The following is a 22,953-nucleotide window of genomic DNA, read 5'->3' on the forward strand; positions in this document are numbered from 1 at the left end:
GCAAAAAAAGTTGTCTTACTTGCTTACCAAAAATTGACATGCTTCACACACTTTATGAAATTCTACAACTTTAAAGTAGGCAACCTTGTAATCAATTATTTGGAATGCATTAATTTCAGCCTTTGTACATTTACATGTCTAATATGTTTATGCCATATTTCAATGTCTACAACCACTCCTTTGTCTTTAGCATAAATAGTAGCATTCATAGTAGGAATTTTGACATCTAAGGTTAATACATAACCAAAGTCTACTTCCTTTTGTAACCAACTTGCACTTAATAATCTTTTATATTAAATTGAACATGTAGCCCTTAATCTACCATTTAACCAATAGACACTAAATTCTTTGTGTTGAATAGCACATGTAATACATTTGATAGACTCTTTGTTAGCTATCATGTAAGGACAATGAAACTTTTCCAATCTGTGAAATTGGGTGGCATGAATCATCATCCATCTGCATGTAATATGAATTTTACAAATTTGTATCTCTCCAAACCATTCAAAATGATTGGTCATATGATTATATATACTTAAATAAACATACCATACACATCATCATGTGTCCCCTTTCCATAGCCTCCTAAAACCTGCATTTCATCAATTTGCTGGTTTAACATGTTTTACTGGTTATGACCAGCACATCTCATACCACGGTCGCTTGAAGAGGATCTGCCATGCCCCTTCCTGAAATTGAGTAAAATGTTTGGATGTATTAAACACTTCTTTTAGATGAATCATTTTACATGTTGATCTCTCCAGTGATCATGAGAGAGACCAACTCATCAAAAACTAAAAACGGCTTTCGTAAATACATAGAAGTGACAAATGATTTCTAGGCTGTCTCATTATTCAAGCAGCCTGAAGTAGATAAAACCAAACCATCATCATTAGACATTGTATAAATAGCTACTAAGGCATATGCAATGCTTCTCACTTTCAAAGTATACTCATTTATTGATATCTTCTCTTTCTTCAAAATATTCAACTCTTGCTTGAGTTGAATTTTTCGTGGATTTATATTGATTGAAAATATGTTCTCCAAAATAATCCAAGCTGCATGTGAAGTTTTTACATTTTTAATATGTCCCGACATAGTATTGTCAATGATCGTAAAAGCCAATATATCACATTTTTGTCTTTTGTATTGCATACTTTCCACACCTTTAATTGTTCTATTGTTATAGGATTACTTAACTATGTCTCCCTTTCTTTACCTCAAACAAACTAGAAATGTTTCCATAGACTTACAATCCATCATTCCATGCTTGATCGAGATATCTTATGCACACTATTTCTATAGCAACCAAATTTCTTGATATGTAAATGCCAATAAAACATTTCAACTCTCCCAAGTCTTTCACTTTAAATTATGCTTGTAACATGGATTTAATTTTAGAAATATCATGGCCATCATCTCCAGTAATGGTCAAGCCATCTACATAAGTAACCAAGAGCACATACCTTGTCTTTGTCTGCTTAGTGAATAGACTGTGATTTGCATTTTCCATTTGAAATCCAAGTTGCTATAAATACAAGCTGATCTAAGCATTCTTTACTTGGAGCCTATTTTAATCCATAAAGTGCTTTTTTCAATCTACAAACATGATTTAGATAATCAAGGTGTACATAATTCTCAAGTTGTTCCATATACACTTCCTCAATCAAATCTCCATTCAAAAATACATTTTTGACATCCATTTTCAAAAGGTTCCATCCTTAGGTGTTGCCAATGATTCTCACATTTTCCATTTTTGCAATTGGACTAAAAGTCTTATCATCATCAAGAGCATACTGTTATGCATACCCTTTAGCAACCACCTGTGCTTTGTATCTCTCCACAAATCGATATACTTTGCATTGCACTTTGTAAACCCATTTATAGCCAATGGGTGTTTTGCCTTCAAGTAAACTAGCCAAATCCCAAGTGTCATTTTCAACCAATGCTGCATATATATACCTCATCCATGGGGTGGCATGCCAATTCTCATCGCCGATTGCTTCACTGAACTTTGTAGGCTTTTTGTGACCCATCACTTTTTTAGACATCTAAGAAAAGTATGTGGCTTAATACCCACTATAAGTTAGCCTATCAACATGCTTTCTGACTCTCTCTGACCTTCTTAACTATAGTACACTATGTGATTCCCTCTCATGAGGTGGTACATACTTGCTTTGCCTAACTCAAAATGTAATAACAAATGAGATACCAAGTTCACTGTCAATATTGTCACTACTAGGTGACTCATAACTAGAAGTAAGTGGCCCAGTAATATATTCTAACATCTTTTCTCTGCCTTTTTCTAATCTCCACCTCATTGACATATCCATGTTAGTGGACATAGAATCATGACTGTGCAAGTGACCTGCACATGGACTAACAATAAAGGATGTATTTGCTCCATGGAATTAGGTTAGAAATGTCTCCTATAGGTCCACTAACAATGGTACTATCCATCGTCCATAAAAAACAACCACATTTGGACCACCATAAAATGAAACCAGCTCATCAAACACTACATCCTAACCAATGTCTCACAAGTAGTCACATTGTAGCATTTGTAGGCTTTTTTATCTTATGTATAGCCTAAAGATACACTCAGTAGCATTTGGATATAATGTCTTTCTCTTCTCATCTAGCACATGTACATAAGCAAAACATCAAAATACTTTAAGGTGGCTGATATTTGGTTTGTGCCCATATAGTTTCTCATACGATGTAATATCATGAATACTATCTATAGAAGTTCTGTTTAAGACATATGCTATAGTTACAATTGCTTTAGCCCAAGAATAGTGCGGTAAATTCTTCTCGTTTAGCATTGATCTTGTAGCTTCCATAAGCAACCTATTTTTTCTCTTTGCCACACCATTTTGTTGTGGTGTATAACTGCATGTGAGATGCCTTTTGATGCCATCCTCAACCAAGTACCTGTAAATTCACAAGAGACAAACTTAGTACCTCCATTAGATGAGATATAATATCCAAACTCTTTTTGAGCATGTGTTTTAAAATCCTTGAAAACATCTAACACTTCATCCTTGTGCTTTAGAATATATAACCAAGTATATCTATTGAAATCAACAATAAAAGAGATATAATATCTTGCACCATTGAAGGATGCATTATGTGCTGAACCTCATATATCTAAATGTACAAACTATAGTAGTCTAGTACTATTCTTGACATGCTTGACAAATTGAAGTGTTTCTTGCTTCCAAAATTGGCAAGCAAAGATACATGTCCTAACACCATATACTTAACTTTTGGAAGACAAGTACAATCTCCTTCTATTGCATAGTTTTTAGTCATTGTATGTTTACATGTCAAATGCGCTTATGCTAGATTTTTACATATCTGACTACTCCAGTGTCATGAGAAAATATGGCTGCCTTTAACTCATGAATAGTAAACATCCTACCACCCCTTCTACCTTTAGCAATTGGCTTGTAGCCATTTCCATACTCTTCAATGAAATATCCATCTCTATTAAATATGACTTGTAGACTCTACTCTTCTGGAAATTTTCCAATAGACAATAAAGTTTTTAGTGATAGACGGTACATGCAACACATCATACATACTCTTTTTCTTTCTATCATGCATGACTAGCAATATAATACCTATATGCTTGATATCATGCTATGTAGTATAGTCACCAGTACATACATAGTCATGAGATCTTGTACTCATCCCATCAAACTATTCTTTGAGCAAGGTCATATGATTTGAAGCACTTGAGTCAATGTACCACTTTTCACCATCAGCCTTGCCTTGCTCAGGCATACCCTTCAATACATGTGCCATAACAAATAGCCTATCAGACTGATCATTAGTAGCATTACTAGAGGATGCATAATTACCATGCTGATTTCATTTTGATTTCATGTTAGCCTACTTTTTATGACAATATTTTGCCATATTTTCATACCTGCCATAGTAATGATAGTGTTTGTCTCTATTTGATTGATCATGAGACTACCGAGAACTACCTCTACCTCTACGTAATCTCCCCCTACCTCTAAATAATCTTGATCCTTTTTGACCTTGTGCATTTTGATTCTATTAAGCATTTTGAGTGTCACCACAACCTTAAGAGGCTCCACGAGCCCTGCCACCTCTAACTCTCTGACTAGAGTAAAAGATGGTATCATTGCTTTGAGAGGTACTCAAACTTGTATTCAAACCAAGTTTGACTTCTTCACGCAAAAATGATGCAAGTAACTCACCCTAATCAGGGGGGTTGGTTGTATGGAAATTGATGTGTCAAAGGCTTTATATTCCTTATCCAAGCCATTCAAAGTAGCTACAATCATGTCATCATCCTCCACCTTCGATTCAATAGAAGCAAAGTTGATCTGCAATGGTTTTAATTTCCATGGTATAAGCCTGTATGCATCTACCATTTCTTATCATATTATTGAACTATTGCTTCATCCAAATTTTTTGTGCATGAGTGACATTGCCATATTTTTTCATAATAATCTACTATGCATCCTTTGGATTTTTGACAGTTAGTGATTTGCATGGCCATAGCATCTATCAAATGATCTTAGTTTAGCTTCATCTCCAATATATAAATCCCAATAAACTCTTCCAATTAGGAAGTTTTACATTGTTAACTTCCATAGAGTAAAGTTCTTATTGTCAAGCAGTAAATTTCTTATTGTCAAGCTTCTCCTTGGCACAATTTGAGTGATATTATGAGTTCCTATTTTATTAGCCATAATTCTACCAATTCACTAAAAGTACTCGATCAATATCAAATCACTTTATGGATGACGTGTCCAGATGAGTGTTGGCTATAAACTGTACTATAGTAGAAAATTAGTAATTTAATTGAGCCCAACACAAGCCCAAATCAGCTCAAAAAGATCTCAAGACATCACAACAACATCCAAGCATCAAAACATGTCCATATGAGCATTAGTAGATGCATAGAACTCATGCAAATGTGAAGGAGATCCTTTCCAAGAATAGTAACTAGCATATAAGGCCTACTATAACTAGTAGTAAACCAACTCTGAACTGAGTAAACAATGATCAAGGCATTAGACATTGCAATATACAAGTATTGAAAGCATGTAAAGAGTAAATATGTAGTCACTATCAAGCATAAATCAATGTGTTTAGCCCTCAATTAGTGAGGTATAGGTACAAAATATCACCCAAGACCTCAAATACATCAATGTTTACCATCCATAACAATTCTTAAGCATTTGCCAAACATTTTACTAACATCTCAAGACAAAATGAGAGTGCTCTCCACTACAATAAATAGTCAGTCTCTACACGAGTTTGTGTTGAATATCTCAAAATTCATGTAGAATTTGGAAAAACTTTCTTATGCAAAGTTGTAGACGACGTCAAAATGATTAGGACAATGAGCTATTTCTCCAAAATTCATTTCAATATCAAGATGGATTTTGCAAAAAATTGGGCTATTGCAAGGTTTTTCATAGATTGAAGGTTCACAAACTAAAGGTCAAGTCCAACTCCATAATCTAGCTCCCACAAAGCGAGCTTTGATACCATGTTCAAAGAGAGGAAAAGAGACAAACAAGAAAGGAAGCCATGAACAGAGAGCAATGTACTCTCTCTTCTTCTATTATTTATTCATTGTGTAATACACAAAATATTCTAACTCTAAGTCACACATACAGTCTATGTAAGTAGGTCACTAACTAACCAGACATCTCTAGCCTGTTAAGTCTGACTAACTCATTATTATGCCACACATGATTAGTAACACCTAGCTACAATTGTACTAAGTAGAGTAGGTGTCAATACCATTGATGAGCTTGATTTTCAACAGGGTGGGTGCCTACATCAAAGAGAGAAAGGAGAGAGGGACCAATCATGAGCTAGTTCGTAGTGGGTGCTTAAAGTTGTGCATGTGCATAGCGGCATGTGATACCATGTATGAAAATTTCAAGAGATGACAATATAGTGCAAGTACACAAGTACACGAGTGCACATAGTACATGTGTCAATGCAAGTGTTAGTGCACTCATTTGACAATGATAGTGATTGTGACAGTGCCCATGCCAATGCTAGTTCATTAGTGTCCCAGTGAAATGTCAATGGCGTTGTGCCTATGTGCACAAAACTTCACTATATAGTTTACGTAGAGGCAATAGAAAGATTTTAGACTCATAGGGAATTAAAAATTGAGAATATCAACCATTTTGACCTTAAGTAATGTAGCACATCCAAGCATGTACATTGAGAGGCATGCCACCTACTAATCCTCCTCTATTCCATCCCTTGTGAACATTTTGACCTTAATTAATGTAGCACATCCAAGCACGTACATTGAGGGACATGCCCCCTACTAATCCTCCTATATTCTGTCCCTTGTGAACAGGGTGGGAAAGAGGGATTACATAGTGTTAGGTGGGCCTCCCCCCCTCTCTCTATTCCATGTAGTCCTCTTCCCCCATTTCAATGTTTTTAGACAATCAACTTCAATGGTGGAGGTGAGATAGCCATAAATTCATACCTTGATGGATGTAGTGAGGTGGCCTTGCTTTCATCAGTGGATACTCCTCTTAGACTCTTGTATCTTGGCTCTTCACTCCTATGACAACTTCTCTCTCATAGTGGCTTTGTGAGAGTTGTAGGGGCTCATTAATGGATCCTCTTCTTCTAAAATCTTGTTGAGGGTGGAAGCTAGTTATGGTAGTGATGTTAGGGTATGGTGGAGGTGCATAGTGGTGTGGAAGGGGGTGTGGAGAGGATTGAGAAAAGAGAGAGATTTATGTTGGGAAGGAGAACAAGAGATGGTTTGTGGAGAAGGTGATGGTGAGTAAGTGGGCGGCAATCAGAGGTTATGGTGGTGGCTAGAGGGGGATTATGAGGTTGCAAAAGGAAGTGTGGAGATGAGGTCTAAAAAAGGTGGGTGATTATGATTGAGATGATGAAGACGATCTACCACATGAACAACTAGGCAATGTATACGATGTGTGATGTGCCGATTGACGAAGTGGATGTTAGTTCTAATGACAAAGGAAATGATGTTACAAATGATCATAAAAGCAACAATGAAGAGGATGATACCGATGAAGATGAGGATGAAGATACTATTTCTTTGAAAGTCCACCTCTTGTAGCCCATAGTAGTAGGGAAAATGTAAAGAAGATGATTCGCACAGCAAGCAAAAATACTCAAAATAAAAGAAATACACTAAAATGCCAAGAAAGCCATAGCCAAGGAAGCTAGATTGCCATAAGTAATGTTACCAAATGATATGAAGGCTGAGAATCATTCATGAGAGGTTGTAGCATGATATCCTCCTCATGCTATGGAGAGGCATGGAATCCATCCCAATGCCATGGCGGCCAAAGGGTATGCACCCTCAATGGATGGTGGGAGTGGAAACCTCAAAGAAGAAATATTTTCAAATTGGCAAAAAGATGCTTGGCAAGGTACAACTTAGCCTTTTATATCTAGCCCTATATTACAAGCCATCCTAGTGTAAAAGAGCTTTGTCCTCAAAGTTGAAATTGGGACAAGATATAATGAAGATTACAAGGATAGCTCAAAGCATATGGACCATGCTAAGATGAAACTTCAAGTTGAAAAATATCATGTAAGTCAATGAAGGAGAAGTGCATTTGTTGAATAAACTATTGTAGGCTATCCAAAATAGGCTATAGTACAATTTTGGCTATAACTTGAAGTAGAAGCGTCTAGTTTCCATGTGTGCGAACTATAACAATGTAAATGACAATATGTAATATCCATCCATGTTGTCAAAATCCAATTTCGATGAAGATAAGCCAATTAATTTCTAAACAAAAATTTAGTAAAAAAGCTATTTACTAGTCATTGAGGAAAGTAACCTCTTGAAGACGCCATGGAATTTGTTTCAAATATGAAGCATGTTACCAAAAGACTCTTCCATAGGCAAACCCTTCCACTTAATGAGATACTCCTCAAGAATTCGCTTCCTTAGAACCTTCTCTCACTTGTGAGCAATATTTTTGGGTTCATAAATGATCAAACCATCTTCATCAAGGGAAGGTATTTCTTCAAAAACTTGAATTTTAGGGCCAACATACTTCTTAAGTTGAGATACATGGAAGTCATTGTGGATACAAGTAGTTGAAGGCAAATCAAGCTGATATGAGGATCTCCAATTTGCTTGATTATTTTGTATGGACTATAAAAGCAATGGGCAATTTCATTATGCTCTTTTTTAAGAGAAGCATAATGGGATTTTGGAACCTTCAAGAAAACCCATTCTCCTTTGTCAAATTCCACATGCCTTCATTTCTCATCCACGTAGGATTTCATTATCTCTTGAGATTTTTGAATATTGTCCTTGCATTGCTTCATAAGAGCCTCCATCTTCTCTAACTCTTCATGAGCATGAGGATTCATATCATCATAAAACAACATAGAAGACACTTGAATTTTGTAACCATACAATGCTTCGAAAAGAGACATTCCAATACTCATGCAATGAGTATTATTATAGCAAAAGTCTACAAATAGGACAACACCTAGCCCTTCAACTAATGCATCTATGTGCACATGAAACTCCTTTGTCCAATCAGGAGGCTGTAAGATAGGCGCTTGGATAAGGAATTGTTTTAGGGCATTAACAGCTTCTTCATAGTCATCAGTCCAAAGAAAATCAGCATCTTTCCTTAGGAGCTTGTGCTGCAGAGGTGCTGCCTTGGTTGCAAAATGTGCAATAAATCTTCTGTAGTAGCCCACATGGCCAAGAAATCCTCTCAATTGCTTGAGGTTTGTTGGTGCTGTCAAGGCGGCAATATTCTCAATCTTTGACGGGTCTGTTGCAATCCTTTGTGCAAAGACAATATAGCCTAGAAGAGCTCCTAAGGAGACGCCAAAAACACATTTGTCAAGGTTGAGAGAAATCCCATACTCTCGACATCTATCAAAACATTGCTCTAGGTTTCCCCAGTGCTCACGGATTAAGCTATAGACACAAAAGCCATCAAGATTCACCTCAATGAAATCATGCAAATGATTTTGGAAAGCAGTCATCATTACTCATTAGAAGGTGACAGGAGTATTACAGAGACCAAATGGCATCACTCTATAGGCATAGGTCCCCCATTCTGTGGTGAAGGTTGTTTTGGATTGGTCTTCTTCTGCAATTTGGACTTGGTTATATCCGTTGAATCCATCCAAGAGGGAATACAACTCATGACCTGCCATTGTGTCCAACAATCGGTCTGTAAAAGGGATAGGGAAATGATCCTTCTTCATCTTCGAATTGAGCTTTCGAAAGTCTACACATATTCGAAGTTTTCCATTCTTCTTGGGTACTACCGCAATGGGCGAAACCCATTCATTGTTAGCCACGGGATAAATGAACTCAGCTTCAAGAAGCTTCAATAATTCACCCTTCACCAGAGCAAAATAATTAGGATTCATACACCTTTGTCTTTGCCTTATAGATTTGGCATCGGGCTCTAGGTCAATGTGATGTTGGCATATTGTGGGATCAATCCCCTTTAGATCTTTATATGACCAAGCAAACACGTCCAAGTTCTCTTTGAGTAGGTCTCGCAAAACCACGAGTTCTTATTCTAGAAGATTGAGGCCCACTTTCAGGGGACGTTCAGTACCGTCAGTATCCAAGAAAGTCACTTGCCTTTCACCTTTCACTTCGCAGATAAATGTCCTAGGATTGCTTCTAGATAGAGGTCTGACTCTTTCAAGGGAGTAGTGTCATCGTCTGATGTTCCACTAGAACTAGTGTCCTCCTTTTGAACAGATGACTCATTTGTCTGTTGAAATTGCTGAAAGGATATTAGAGCTTTGTTTGCTTCTCTGTGACTAGTGATTTCTTTTGGACTTAGGAATTCATCTTCAGAGGATGCGTCTAGGAATGTCACATAGCACGGACCTTCTAGAAGCTGAGCTTCTGTTGGCAGGGGGCATCATCATCATTTTTTCTCTGGACTGAACGGTCAGGGCGACAGGAGCCACTGGTGAACTTAATTTTTATGTCTTTGATCCATTGCTTATGCAGATTCTGCATACTTTGTGGTCCATTGGTCAACCCAAATGGAACCATGGTCATTCCCTCCAATGCCACGAGATCTTCGGCCTCTGAGGTCTTTGTAGGGACTTTAACAAGATCATCCGCTATCAGAGGTTCTTCTTCATTTACACTTTCATATCCTACTTTATTTTCTTCCTCATCATTTTCATCATCTTCCTCTGGAGGCTCTGTCTCTGCTTTTGTAGAGGCTCTGGTAGGAGAAGAACAAATCTTCTGTCTCTGTGTCTTCTTCTGCTTCTGCCTCAGTCTCTGGCTTAGTCTTTGCTGCTGTCTCTGCTACTATCTCTGTGACTGACATGTAATAGAGAGAACAATATATCCATGCTTCTATTTCACTGTCAGAGGTGATTTCAGAAGTTATTTCTAATTGAGGTAGGAGGTATTCTCCCATGGACAAGGACTTTGCTTCCCTTGGTAGTTGGCTTACAGTGCCCACTGTTAGGGATTGTGCCTCTGTTTTCTTGGGAAATATTTATTTTTAATAGCCTCTTCGTCTCCCGATGTACCATCTATTACCTCATTGGAGGAGTCAGTTATGACTTCGATGGATGTGGATCCATTGCCTTTTTGCGATCCATACAATTTCAACACCACTTTGTTGGGTCATATGCCTAGGGTTAGGGTTCCTTTGAACCAGTCCATCCTGGCCCTTGCTTCAAAAAGCCAAGGTCTTCCCAATAGCAGAGGGTATGAGGTCCCATAAGAATTTGGTTTAACCACCAAATTTGTCAGCTAATAGTCTCTTCCTGCAAGGGTTGTATTTACATATGGGAGGATGCCCAATGGTTGTTTTTACGTATGGGAGGATGCCCAATGGTTTAATTCTGCTTTGGTCTGCCAATCTAATAAGCCGCTGTGTAGGTTGAATTCCTTGTAACCCTAAGTCCTTCATTGTCACATCCGTCATTATGTTTATTGATGAGCCTCCATCAAAATCAATGCATCTCAAATAAAGCATCCTTCAATCCATACACTAATCTCTGGGGTTCCAGGATCTAGGAAGGTGTTAGCCACATCCACTTCCTTCATAGGTTTTGAGGCTCTATTGGACTTTATTGTTGTTGGGGGAGCAATCCTTAGTCCGCGTCTTCTTGTCAAGATACTTTTGAATTTCTTTCGGCAGCTGGGAGACAGCATCAGCAACTGTCAGAATGTTAAGTTAGGTTTAAAGGTGTCTAGGTCTTTGACCAAGTCATATTCTTTGATAGGATCCACAGGCTTCTCCAACCTACTGGGGAATGGGGCTACACCCATTTTCATCTTTCCTTTTTCTTCTAGCAATTGTAGCATCGGCACTTCTTCTATTTTTAGAGGTGCTTCTACATCGTCTATCTCCTGGACCTCTAGTCCTGTTTCTGTGGTGATTGTCTCTATGACTGTCTATGGCACTGCAGTGCTCTGTACTACACTATTCTGTCCTGTACTACTATGTCCCTCTGTTGGCAGGTTGAACTTCACAGTCTTGGCAAGGGAGTTGTTCTCTTCTTGGACAAATGATTCCTTCTTCTTGGCGCACATGACAGTAGCAACTTCCAACTCTACCAAATTGGAGGCATGGTCTTGTGCCTTCTGTTGGCTATCAGTGGCATTGGCCTTGACAGGGGTTGGACTTGTACAGCCCTTTGAAGTGTGGCCTTCTCCTTTGCATCGGCTGCATAAGGTCTTGTAATCCATAGATCGTCTAGGGTTTGGACAATTCGGGGAGATATGACCCTTTCTTCCACACCTATAACATTCCACTTCTGATCTCTGACCACCGCCAGACTGCGGTCCTCTGTAACTTTGAGAGGGAAACCTCATTGGACCGAAATTAGGACCAAATTCCCTAGGCTTTGGTCCAATATCAAGTGTTGTCATTTTGGATTCTAGCAATTTGAATCTTGCATTTTTATCCTTCTGTCTTCGTTCATGCATCTCTTTCAGAGAGCAAATATCCTTTGTATGGTTCTTTTGTAAACAGTAGGAATAGAAGGCTCCAGGAATGGTTGGTTTTCAGGTACATTCAGTGGCTAAATGTCCTGCTTGATGACACTTTCCGCACCATGTATTAGAGCGCATCAATCTCTCCTAGCTCCCGTAGGGGTATTGGCGGTATTCACCTTTAATGTCTGTAGCTGCTTTGTAATCACATCCATAAGATGTTTCTTGATACTTGCAACTGAGTTGGATAAGTAGTCCTTTAGATTTTCACCTCCTGAAGTACTTGTAGTAGGGTTTTGGGAAGCTTCTATAATTACTGCATACACTGGTTGGGTTGATCCAAAAGGTCCTTTATTTTGGCTCTGATTCAGAGCTCCTGTTGAGACTTGAGATTTTTGATTCCAATTGGTAGGGTTCCACTGTTGATGAGTCGCTATTGGAGGAACTGTTTGAGGCCACTGTTAATGTGGTTGAACCATCATTTGAGGCACTATCATCTGTGGTGACCACAGTGGATTAGGTGCATTATATTGCGGCACTGTTTGCAACTAGGGATAGGGGTAGGGAATTGTCCTTGGGATTGCATTTGGTGGATATACCATTCCTAGCATGGGAGGAGGTAAGACTTCTCTTCCCGGAGTCATTGACAGCCTTGCTTCAACTTCATCATACAATCTTGCACCTTCCACTGCAGCTTGCAGATTGACTGGTCTTCTCAATTCCACGAACTTGCAAACTTATGGTTGTAGGCCTCTAAGGAATACTCCTTTCTGGATACCTTCGTCCAAATGATGGTTAGTCCATCTCTTCAGGATGGATTCCATTCGTGAGACATAAGCTTCTACTCTTTCTCCAGAGAGGACTGACTTAGGTTCATGAACTCCTCTCGCATCCGCTCTTCAAAACCTTCACGCTTGAATTTAGTGAGGAAGGCCAACTTCAAGTCATCCCGTGTGCCAAAAGTTCCTGCTGCTTGTCTCTCATACCACTGAAACGCCGCGCCTTTGAAAGTGGTAGGGAATATTTCTAACCAATGCTCAGGGGTTCAGGCATTGTTAGCCACACATGCTACCATAAACTCTACTACATGAAGATCAGGGTCTTCATTGTACTCTCCCTTAAAAATTGGCAATGGGACTACATTTGCTGGCCTGTCATCAATATTTCCAAGATGAATCTGACTAGGAAGGGGACCTTGAGTTGCCATGGGGACTTTTGTAAAGAGTGCTTTTAGGGCATCAAAGGAGGCTTCTACTGCGAGCTCGTTCTCAGCTTTGATTTTTTCATTCTCCCTTCTCACGTACCTCTGACCTCATTCTAACACTTGCCTCTTGATTGCGTCATTCATCAAGGGCTTGGCTCCAACCATTTATTCAGTACTCAACATAATAGAATCAGAGAGGGGCTTCAGTCTCTGGGGGATTGTCTGGCCAACATCTCCTCTACTTCCTTCTTTTCAACATCTCTAAATTCGGCTTTCAAACCACTACAGAGGGGGAGATATTCTATTCTGAAAGTACCAAAACTCATTCTTCTTAGGATCGTTTTTGTGCCATTTTAATAATGCTAGCGTCTGAGGGTTTCAACAGTGTATGTTGTGAAAAACACTCTGTCTACCAACTTCCAGTGGGTTGCTAATTGGACAAACAGAAGATTGTCAGTGCACCAAGCATCCCACGTATTTTGCTGTTGAGCATCCACGAACAAATTCCAACTCTTTTCCTTGTTTTCGTGAATCTCCACAGACCACAACTCCTCAAGCTTCTTCATGATCTCCCACTTGATGATGTATGGAAACCTCTCAATGAATACCAAATCTTCCATGGATAGTCATTCTCTCTACTTCTTCTCTTCAGTTTGTTCCCAAACAATTTGCCACCAAGATGCACGTCTCTTTTGCCTGAACAGGAAGAGGAAATAGTCCACCACATAGAGCTTGCATCATGATGGTAATATGTTTCCGCCATTGTGGGATGAACTTCTTGTGGAAAGTGGCTTTAGCAATAAGAATCTCCAACTCTTCAATGGAAGAAGGAACTTTGCAAACATCCATTGAATTCTCATCTTCTTGGCAATGCCACTTCCTTCATTTTCATCCTCTTTTGATGCTTGTTGATGGCAAGTTTCCCTAGCTGCGCACCAAAAACATGGAGCCCCAAGAGGAACGCCAAGGAAAGGGAATTATACTGCAAGAAAATCTATCTTGTAACATCAATAAGCTCTTATTTCATTCTTTTGATGACCAAAACAAAGAAAACAACAAATCTTCACGCAGCATCATAGTAGATATCTCCCATGGATTTGATAGAATCAACCATAATCTTCAACTTTTTCATAGAATCCATCAATAGAACAAGGAACATAAAATAATACACCATTTTTGAATGGAAATAAATCACATAGTATTCATCTTCAATGTCTTCATAGTTCTCTCTCTCAATCTCTCATATATAGATACATTGTTTTGATAGAATTGGCTATCTCTGGTTCTCTCTCTCTCAATCTCTCAATAGTACATCATCTCCTCAATACAATACTCAATAATGACTCTCAATAATCCTTCTTAGGTCGTGGATGCACCTCCCAAGAGGTATGTCTGATGCGAAGAGGCACCAGAGCCACTACAGTGTCTCTTCATAGCTCACTATTGTCATTGTCACTCCAGTCTTCTCTTTAGTCTTCAACAGCTGCTTCTTCCATTTGTTTTATCTATTTTGAACTTAGATTCATCCTTTCCAAAAGTTAGAAAATTTTTCCAAAGTCACACATACATTCTACAGAACACTTACAGAAGATCTACGGAACAGAACAGAATAGAATAGGAACAGAGCAGATACAGAACAGAGACAGAGCAGACATAGAGGCTCTACAGAAGGTTTATAGAGGGTTACAAAAGGTAATCAGAGAACATCAAATCCTCATAACTCATACTAAAACCATTTCAAACTATCAAAAACTATTCAATAAGCTTTCAAAATATTTCAACCTTCATCAATCATCAATCCATGCTTCATATAAAAGAAAATCAAAACAAAACAGAAGCTATATAGAAGGTATCAAAATCAATTAGAACTTCAACAGAACCTATCAAAACATCACAAAGCTTCATATTTCCACTAAAAATAATCATAGACTTCCAAAACATAATCAATATCATCCAAAACACTCTCAAATACTTCCATTAACAACCATACATCACTCTAAATCCATAAAAAATCAACCATTCAGACCTCAAAAATAGCAAAAATCAGTCAAAAATTCAGTCTTTTTCCACTCTCAACATAGAGGTCCTTTTAGTAACCATCAAGATTCATCTCAAGGAAGTGTTCAATGTTCCATTTTAGTTGTTCTTTTAAGGCATACATGGGAGAGCTCTTAGTTGGTTTGTTTCTAATGATTCTCTATATGTTTCCCCTTTGGTTTAACTTGATGTTGTTCTTTCAAGATTGTCGAGCTCCATATATAATGATCTCGTTAAAGAAAATAGCATGGTTTTCCTCTTGACATTGCTAAATTGTACTTTTTGTTCTCAAGGATCCATGATCCAAGGGACTTCGTATTTGAAAAGTTGGAATGTTTTGGGTCTAGAATCTTCCTTAGTCAAGGTTTCTATTAGCATAGATTAAATAGATAAATACACTTTTGAATCTTATTAGTTGGAAAGTGCTCTTGAAGGCTTCAATTGGTAATCCTTGAATTGGTCATTGTAAAGCTTGGCCCAATTGAGGGGCCTTGCTTGAGAGATTGGATCTGTTTATTGCATTGTTAGGGCTTGTTGTCATTGCAACAAATGTGTATGATTCATTCTATGGTTCTCTTATGTGACAACATCCTTTCCTCTTTTGATCAGGTCTCACAATGAATATGACACTTACCTCCTTCCAAGTGTTGACCCCTTCTCCTTCAAGTAGGTTTTGATAAAAACCCGTGATAAATACCATCCAAAATGTTGTATCCTTTGATTTTTCTTTCTTTCTTGAATATCTACTCTAAAATAGCATGAATATTTTATTTTTTTTGTTATTCCCCAAACTTGCCTTTTTTCTCTAATTGCTACTTTAATGTACTAGAGAAGAGTAAATGAGGGGTTATTAACAATTGGTGATTGCTTTTGACACTACCAAAATTACCATATCCCCTACTAGCATAATGTATTACCACATTTTTACCATTAAAAACTATTGTTTTTCTCAAACTCCTCTTCCTTAACATCTCCCCACCCCCACCTCTATCTCCCCACCAACCTACACCCTTCGTCTATAATATCTCCTGAGACATATGGTTCTTTGGCTCCACCATCATTGTATAATGAAAGACCTTTTGAAGGCGATGTAGTATCCTATGTGAACTTATGTGTCTTAAGCTAAAGTATCCAATAAAATGCTACCAAATACATGCATTCAATGGATCCAACTTAAACGAAAATTTACAATAGACCCTTGCCACCATTCAATTAAATGCTATGCTTGAGAAAAATACCAATGGTATGCAATATGCATTTACATGGGGAGGAGCTGATGGATGTGAACCTTGTAAAAGAGTCCGACAATGATAAAAATACTCAACCAATAGTGCCTAATATACTACTCTCAATTGGTTAAGAATACTAATTAGACCACAACTATAATCAAACTAGCATAAATCATATGATGGTTAAGTAGCCATTATAAAACATATATATCCTCTCATTGGATAGTGATATCTTCTTTTGTTTGGATGAATAGCTCATGAGCATAAGTGATGAATCTAACCTAAACAGTTGCTAGATAATTCTTTTAATGCATAAGATCATCTTTAAATGTACGGTTAGATCCTTCTCATTAGATTTTGTAATAACTGGTTGGTATTTTCTTGAAATTCCTTTCCAACATTTAAATGATGACAAAAAAGACAATGGTTAGACAACCATACATGCAGTTTGATCTGAATAGTGCAAAAGGGTTTATATCTTTTTGAGACCCTAATTTTTTCACCTCATATACATGACACATACTTTCCATGCCTTTACCTTGGACCTCATATACACTAAACATGATTTCCATTCCATATAAGGTTCTTAACAAGGAACATAACGAGAAAATTTCCCTTACCCCTAGAAGAAGCTCATTGTTTGGGCAATAATGCACCTTCCTTAACCTCCCTAAGTAGCATTATGCTTCCCTTTGAAGTGACTTTGAATTTCTCGTACCCTTCCAAGGCAAGTTCCCCAAATGCATGAGACAACAAACCAAAAAAGAATACATTTGCCACACATATTTTAAATCAGGTCACGAACACATAAATTTCAAAGTTTTTGGGGCCATTTGAATATCATCTTGAGAGCAACATGGCGCAAATATATGAGCTCTATGTTTTAAGAACTTGGAGTCAAAAAATTTTAACATAAAGCTTCTCCATTCTCAATACTTGAAGATTTGTAACAAAACCATGTTAGAGAGTAGGGACGTGATTAATGGCTAGAGGTCTTTAGCCAACAAAGATTGTGGAAAGTTACAAACTCGCTTTAGAGGGACCTTTGCCATTAGAGTGGAAGATAAATAAATAGATTATGTTATGTTGTATTTGCTATTAAAAGTCTTTGAGCTAAGGGAAGCAAGAATAGCACCAATAAGCCAATAAGTTGCAAAAGAAAGAAAATCAATGTTAATAGAGAGACAACAATAAGAAAAACAAGAAGATCGGGCAAAAAAAAGAAAATCAATCATATAAAATCTAATACAAATTTTGGATGATGTCAATTATTTTGGTGCCATTATTTTATGATATCGAAGCATTGACGGGGACACCTGTCCTTTTTGGGCATCACGTTAATTTAATGTGAAAGTGGGTGATTCCAGAGCAGGTGATTCCGCAAAATACATATTTAAATTAATGGACGTTTATGAGTTTAGAGTGCGCACTCATATTAAATTAAGGTTAGGACAGATTTTCAACCTATTTATTTATTTTGTAGCTGAATATTGCTAGGTATTCACTTTTGTCGGTTTAATTTTATTATTTTCTAACAATTGTGAATGCTTTAGTTGATGTGTAGAGCAGGCGGGGGTGGCATTGGGAAGCACTGGGCGTAGCGTGTATTCAAGTTCTTTAGAAGAAATTATCATTTTTGATGGGCACGTGTCCTAGGTGTGACACTAATATTTATTTTGGCACGCTTATTTATTCATGCGCTTGACATATATTTATTATTTTTATGCGCATGGGCGCACGGTTTAAATATTCATTATTAGACATTGTATTTGGGCACTGCTCAACTTTTGGACTGCCCAACCGCTTTATTCTTCATTTAGACAAAAGCAAACATGAAAACTAAAGCACGCTAATTGTAAAATTGGGCTATTTTTGAGCTTGGAGATGAATAAATTATTAAATACATGCTTTGTGGAGCACTCACACAAGGCATGGGGGGAGATTGTACCCAATTGGTCTTTTTTCCTCATGTCATGCAAGTCTATTCTCTTGAATTTTGAGCTTAAAGTAGAGTTCTTTGTTCTTGGGGGCCTTTCGGCGCTCGCTACGTACACATACAGTATCCGATTTGCGCATCAATGGTATCAGAGCAAAGATGAGATCAAGGGCTTCCAATCGCTTACCATCTCACGTGAAGGCGAATCTCCTAGAACAAACAGGCTCTACAGTGAGTCTCACAACAATCTATCAATACCAGTATATTCATGGTAATGAAGAACCCCCTACTGCGCTATTAGATCATGAAGGACCACCCTCTGATGGCGGAGGACCACTTCTGAAGCCTCTTGGTCAAGTCGTTTCTTATTAGAAGAAGAGTTACTTATTGCTTAATCTTAATATTAATTATTGAAGCTTATTGCTTAAGCTTAAAATCTTAAGGCCACAAATCTTAGCGTCAACGGCGAGAGGACGTACTCGCTGCAGTCGATGTCAACGAAAAGCCACTGCCATCCTGGTCGTCACAAAATCGTTTGATTAAGCTTTTTAACTAAAGCTTAAGTTTCTTTTAAGCTTACTAAGGCTTAAAATTTTCAAGTTTAAATCTCCTCTTAAGCGGGCATGCACACTCAGCTTATCTTGAACTCATTTCAACCTCCGTGCAAGCCTCTATTCAAACCCATGCTATGACAGAGATAATTTCCAGTGAGTAGATTGCTATACATAGTCTTCACGGGCAAAGAATTCATCAAAGAAGGATTTTAGTAACTTTTGTATCCATAAAGAAGAAAGATCGCTAAAAGCCATTTTTAAAAAAAAGAGCATGCCTTGTAAACCCAACTTTGAGCTACGCTCATCCCGCTAACAAGATTTCGAGTGTGTGAGGTCGTTTGAAATTTTACAGGATGATCGATCAAAATATGGAAGATTTTATGAGCGAAGGTGATTTACTAGAACCAACGGCGGAGCAAAAATTCGACCTAACTATGATGCAGCTTCAAGAGGAACGAAGAGCACGTCAAACTTTGCAAGCTCAATTGGCCACTCTTCAACAATCTACTGTCGATCAAGATGGACCACAACCTGAAGATGTTATACGATGCACGATCGATGCGACACTTGAAGCACAATCTATCCGAAAAGAAGCCAAGATAAGGAAAATAAATTTCACTATCCATACTTTAATCGCGATGGAAAGACTGTTCTTGCTTTTATCAGTCAGTTTGATGATTATTTCTATGAAGAACAATATGTTGAAAAAGACAAACTCAAGTGTGTCACAAATCATTTGGTGGACAGAGCATCGCTATGGTGGACTGTTGTCTACAAAAGCATTGATTGTTCTACTACTTGGGAGACTTTTCAAATGAATTTTTTGCAGAATTTTCTTCCACCTCAATTCCACGAAAAAGTAATCAAACAATGGGATCTTCTGCAACAAAGAGATCGCGAGCCTATTTCACAATATACCGAGCGTTTTTGGAATGCCTTATTGCAACTTCGAATTCTTGAAGATGTACCTGAGGCAACCCAGAAGCTCAAGTTTATGTTTGGTTTGCTTAGTCACTTCTATGCGGAAGTGAACATGCTCAAGCCAACGACTCTCGAGGATGCGATTTCCTTGGTCCATGATGCTGAAGACAAAATTCGAGGACGAGAGAAGCGACCACAATAATTCTCAAATAACAGTAACTTCAGTACAAAGCAATTCAATTCTAACTTTCAAAGATTTCAATCAAAACCGATTTGTTCCAGCTTCATTCCGTAAATCTTGGACACGACCCCCTGCTTTACCATCAAACACAAATCCAAATCCTAAGCCATCTTTTCAGCCAAATCCCAACATTCCTAAACTTCTCGCTATTACCAATAATGTTTCTAAAGCCAAATCCATAGTTTGCTATAAGTGCCATTAACCTGGACATTTAGCGGTGAAATGTCAATCCAAAAAGCCAACCATTCACATCAACTACTTAGGAGCGACTGGAGATGAAGACCATGAAGAAATGCTAGATTTCACAGAAGGCGATGATGATATCGATACTACTTCAGATACTTTACCAGGTATGCCAGATCCTCATTCTTTATTAACGATGAAATGTCTTATGCATGGTAGAGAAAAGACTGTTTTACATGATGACAGGAGCACACACAATTTTATTTTTGCAAAATTGGTCAAAGAATTGAATTTACATACTATTTTGACTCATTATCGCATCAAGGCTACATTCTTAGGCACTAGATACAATGGAACACAAGAAGTGCATGACTTAGAAATTAAAATTGGTGATTATGTTGAGTGCATAAATTTCTTAGTTGTGCCTTTGTGATCTAGTGACATTATCTTAGGAATGCCTTGGTGTCATCAATATAATCTCGATATAGATTATTCCATGTATTCAATGACAATTCATTTTAATGAAAAACAAATCACATTGCATGGTATGCACACTTTTGAATATTTTCCATTGCTTAGTCATACACAGGCTAAATGTGCATTTAGAAAAGGTAGCAAATTCTACTTAATATGGGTGAATGAAATTGAAGTTAAAGAAAATCAGATACATCCTAGGCACACACAATTTCTTTCACAATTTAAAGATTGTTTTGCTACTGACTTACCACCTATACGTCCTGAAGATCATAAAATAAACTTAATTCCAAGTTCTCAACCACCATGTAAAGCACCTTATCGACATAATCAAATTGAACAGAAAGAAATTCAAAACTAAGTTGAAGAATTGCTAACTCGAGGACTCATTAGACCCAATAGTTCTCCTTTTGGTACACCTGCCCGGTTAGTGAAAAAGAAAAATAACACCTATAGGATGTGCATTGATTATCGTGCCCTAAATAAGATCATTGTCAAGAATAGATATCTGATCCCTAGGATAGACGAACTCATGGATAAACTATAAGGGGCTACAATATTTAGCAAAATAGATCTTAAATCTGGATGCCATCAAGTACAATTGGAACATCTGATATTTTCAAAACTGCATTTAGGTTTCAATTTGGACATTATGAATTCCTTGTTATGCCTTTTGGTTTAACTAATGCACCAGCCACATTCAGTCGTATGATAAATCACATATTTTTGAAGCATTAACATTTTGTCATTGCTTTCTTTGATGACATATTGGTTTTTAGTAAAAATGTGAATGAGCATTATGAACACTTATCCTTGGTTTTCAAATTACTAAAAGAGAATCAATTATATGCTAATCTTGGAAAGAGTGAATTTTTCCAAACCCAAATTGAATACTTAGGACACATTGTTTCATTTGAGGTATTATTTTCACTTTACGTACATTGGTTGAAGATTTTTACTGGCCACAAATGGAATCTGATATTTCTAACTTTGTATCTGAATGTTTAATTTGTCAAAGAGTTAAGCGATACCATGGTAAGCAATATGGTTTGTTAATGCCTTTACCAATTCCAGAACGACCATGGGAACATACTTCAATGGATTTTATTACTGGTTTGCCTAACACTTAAGCTAATCACAATATGATTTGGACTATTGTAGATCGATTTAGCAAACAAGCATATTTCATTCCATGCAAGAAAATTTTAACTACATCTCAAGCTGCTCAATTGTTTTCGAAAATTGTTTTCACTAACCATGGTTTTTCAAAAGTTATTATTTTTAATCGTGATTCTATATTTTGCAATAATTTTTGGACTACCTTGTTTGCTAATTTAGGAACAAAGACTGATTTTTCATTTGCATTTCATCCTGCAACAAATGGGCAAATAGAAGCTACAAACAATACAATTTTGGATCTTTTGCGTGCATACACAATTTCAAAACCATAAACATGGGATACAAACTTGCATTTACTTCAATTTGCATACAATAATACCCCACATACAGCTACATGGAAAGCACATTTTGAAATAATTTATGGATATAGATTGACTACACATGTTACTTCATTATCAAACAAAGTTAAAGCTGCTGATGATATTGTCAATATGCATGCTACTATTTTTGCTGAAGTCAAAGATATGATTGCAAAAGCCTAGCAATCATATACAAAACAAGCTAATAAGAAAAGAAAAGCTATGAATTTCATAGTTGATGATTATTTTTGGTTACATATTGAAAAGAGAAGATTACAAAGTGTAGAGAAACACCCTATTGTAAAGTTAGCTCCTAGATTTTATGGACCTTTCAAAATCATTCACAAAATCAATGACAATGCATTTAAATTAGAACTACCCCAACACTGGAAAATCCACAATACTTTTCATATCAGTTTGTTACGACCTTTCAAAGGCCAATTACCTATCCACCCTATCTATGAAAATCCTCCTTTGTTAAAAGAAGAAACTGAAATCCTTGAACCCGAAACCATTTTAGACACTGATTATATGACCACTAGAACTAGCCGTAGATATTCTAGATATTTGGTAAAATTTAAAAATCATCATGTTGAAGAGGCCTAATGGATGCACGCTCGTGACCTAAGTGCTTACCCTCACTGCTCGCTTCACATTGAGCTAATAGCAATTGAGGACAATTGCTATCCCACCCCGGGGGTATGATGCCAGGAGGCATATTCCACAAT

The sequence above is a fragment of the Lygodium microphyllum genome, chromosome 23, assembly GCF_053477565.2.
Source record: "Lygodium microphyllum isolate KBCC chromosome 23, Lygodium_microphyllum_v1.1.10, whole genome shotgun sequence".
In the NCBI taxonomy this organism is placed as follows: domain Eukaryota; kingdom Viridiplantae; phylum Streptophyta; class Polypodiopsida; order Schizaeales; family Lygodiaceae; genus Lygodium; species Lygodium microphyllum.